Here is a 3,585-nt window from a genome sequence, read left to right on the forward strand (position 1 = left end):
CCCCCCCCCCCCGAGTCACAGGAAAACCATCAACACCACAACGTAGAAAACCAGGTATGAAATGAGAATAAAATCGGTTCCAGTAGAATAAGCTGGAGTGTGATGGAGATATCATAAAGCTGCGTCCTCCCCCTCCAGTCGCTGCTACCTGCCTGTATGTTGGTGGTGTTGCCATGGAAATGTTTCAATATTCACAATGAGAGGCTGAAATGAAATAACAGATGGTGGGAGGCATGTAGGTGCACGACTGACAGAAACAAATTATCACTTCTTTTTATCTCCTCAGAGTGAACCGACTGTTTAAAACACCACGACACTGACGGGTGAGTGCAGGTGAACCGCGCCGGTTATTGGTGGTTATTAGATTCAATTATCAAACCAGCGGACACAGACGAAAAAGAGCAGACGGCTTTAAAAACAAAAGACTGTCTGATTTAATACGAATGTTTTTTCCAGGGAATCCACCTGAGAGACGCTCTTCTGTCTCTGTTGATCTCACTGAATCTAAAATGAGAACTTTTAAGGGTTTCAGGGCGACTTTCAGAGTTTTTGTGGTCAAAGAGTGACGATAAAGGTGGATGGAAGACACTTTCACGTCGTAGTGTCGCACATTTTCTACAGTTAAATAGTCAGAAATAATATTCATCTGATTCTTCTGATCAAGGTTATTTAAACCTGCGACAGCTGCTGACACACCCGCAAGCTAAAACTATCTTCAGTTGTGCCATTGAATAAAGATATAAAAAGCCCCAAACCCCGTCAATAAAGCAGATTACCTCTGGTGTTTTATTACCTTATTGAAACTGAAGGAATTATTCTTCTTTGGTGGCTGCAACGAGCTCCGAAACTCACAAAACGCAGCAAAAATTTGGCGGTGGCGAACATTTACAGGTCATATGTGTCTGATGCATCGACAGCGCCCCCTAACTGCAACATCCCAAACCCAACAGAACGTGAGCCATTTTTAATTTAATGGTAATGTTTGGTGATTTCCAGGCGCTGTACTTTAACAAAGAATTGATCGGATCGACTTCCAGTTTGGTCGATCGACTCTAACGACGTTTAGATTCATCAAAATCTGGAGGTTTCGTCTAACAGTGCGTCCGTGGCTTAGAAAATCGACGTCCCGCCATGAAACAGGAACCTCTAACTCTCCAATCGAGCCCCAAACTTTACGTCAGTCACAGCGCCACCTTCTGGCAACAGGAAGCCTTTTATGACAACCATCATCTGATTTTGGTGATGTGTCATATTTCAGATGCCGTCAGTTCTTTCTCAGCATTTGTTTTTATTTCCTCACCTCCGCAGGTTGTTAATAAGGAAACACTGAATTTACATTTAAAATAATCTGATATGTGTGCAGTGATTCAGAGGTCCTACGGCTGTTTCAGCACAAAGCTATAGGTCTCTTGGTGGATGAACTATGGGCGTCTCTGAGCACACTGCTGCACACTGTAAAGCTGCAGTGCCAAAAGGCTGCAGTGAGGTGTGATATACATCAGTAGTCTGCTTCCAGACCTCTGAATCACTGCACACAGATCCATTTTTTACTGGCAGGAGAAAACAACTGAACCAGTGGGGTAAAGAATAAGAACTTTAAGCTTATGATTAAACACAAAGGATAAAACCATCAGTTGTTGCACCCATTTTTATTACTGATAATCAATATTAAAGGTTATATATGAGATATTAAACATTATATTCTCTATATAAAGACACAGAGTCACATGGTGTCTCTCTCCCTCTGCCTGTGTTGTATCGCAGCCTCTCTGTGGTTTGTTTCCACGAGAGAGATTTCCTGCAACGAAGACACGTAGTGCCAGGACCCCCCCGAGATCTGCGACTTACAGCTCTGGAAGTTAATCACACGCCCCGCACCACGACCGCCCCCCCCCCACGCGCCGCCCCCCCCGCCCCCCGGTCTATTATGCATTTACACCATACTTTATGTCCGCCGTGAGCAACGTTCCAGCAGAAGCGGAACGTTATTCGGGCATGTGACCTCTCTGACGCTTACAGGCACTCGAGCCTCTTGCCCTGTAATCCCTACGGCGGCGTTAACTCCTCCCTGCCCGCTGTACTCCGCTCACGCACCGCGCCACGCGGTGTCCGTGTACTCTACGCACTGACCTTCTCTCTCTCTGATTCTGTACAATCGCTCTCTCCTCGTTTCCGTCTGACGGTGTCTCTACACTCTCCTACCTTCCCCACTCTGTCACCCACTGCCGCACTCCTCCAACTCCAACTGAATAACTAGTCCAACATCGTTATTAACTGCTGCTGAAAGCACACACCATTAATATATACTACATATGACCTCTCCCGAGCTATAGCCGCGACGAAGACATGTGTAACTAGAAAACACTTCAACCTCAACTCCATCCCTTACTCTCACAGAGACCTCATCACTCAAGACTTAAGTCTTAAAACAAATCTATAAAAACGTTCTCGCTGCTGCATTTGAAGCAGTTTGATTGCAGTTTGGGCCTAAACTATAGCAGTCAACAGGGTGTGTGTGTGTGTGTGCTTGTGTGTGTGTTACAGAGTCGGAGGGAGTGAATGGGGAACTCTGGCTGGGAATCTTCCTCCGTTCAAGCCCCGACACTCGTCAGCTTTCTCACCTTGTTAAACACCAAACTTCCCTCCCTCAGACGTCTCTTGATGAGTTATTGTTCACGCATGTGTCTCAGTCATTCATCAGCATGAAAATACTGGACCACATTGTAAATATACTACAGAAACACATTCCATTAAATCGTATCATCTGTCTTGTTTTATGTCAGATGAGCAGACAGTTGTTTCGAGAGGATCCAATGTTAGGGCAAGACTATCTCAGATAGTTACACTCCAATCACTGCCGCTGAGCTGCGACTTTACCAGGCGGCAGCACGGGTGAAGTGGGATTAAACAACAGCTCTGATGTTAATTGCCTTATTTTTGCAGCAAATTAAGTTGAATTTGGCTTGATTAGGGGTTGATAACGAGTGGCCTGGGCTCATCTTCTTGTCTCGTTTGGATAAATACTTTATTCTAACTATTATAGACAGCTGCTCAGCCCCTGTGGATTCGCGCACACAGAGGTGACGGATGAATTTGAATCGCTAATTGTAGCCCCCTCCCGCCACTGGATTGGAGGCCTTCAGCCTCAACAAGTGGTGACAACAAACTCTTGGCCGACAAAAGACGGCAAGCTTCAGGAATGAGCACTGCAAATTTTAAATTATTGTGTTTGCCAAGATCGCTCACCCTCTATTTCTATTGGGGAGCGCAAGTGTCTGACAGCATTTGAACAGGATCCTACCAGAGATAACCCGACCTTTAGTTTAACCACAAACAGCCGTAATATCACGTATACGACTACTCCAGCCAAGACTCAGAGACAAAAACACTGCTTTTACCTTCAGCATACCCATCGGTCAACTTCATTACAAGTGGAACGGAAACAGATCGAAAGTCATTAAAACCGTCGTCTGTTAGATGGTTTCCAACATCACCCACTTGGTTTGGTGGAGAATAAATCTTAATTCACGACTAGATGATGAACACAGCAGTTTCAGTCGGAGCCGAGCGGCTATGGGAACCAAA

The sequence above is a fragment of the Morone saxatilis genome, unplaced genomic scaffold, assembly GCF_004916995.1.
Source record: "Morone saxatilis isolate NCDOM2014 unplaced genomic scaffold, NCSU_SB_2.0 Contig22, whole genome shotgun sequence".
NCBI lineage: Eukaryota > Metazoa > Chordata > Actinopteri > Moronidae > Morone > Morone saxatilis.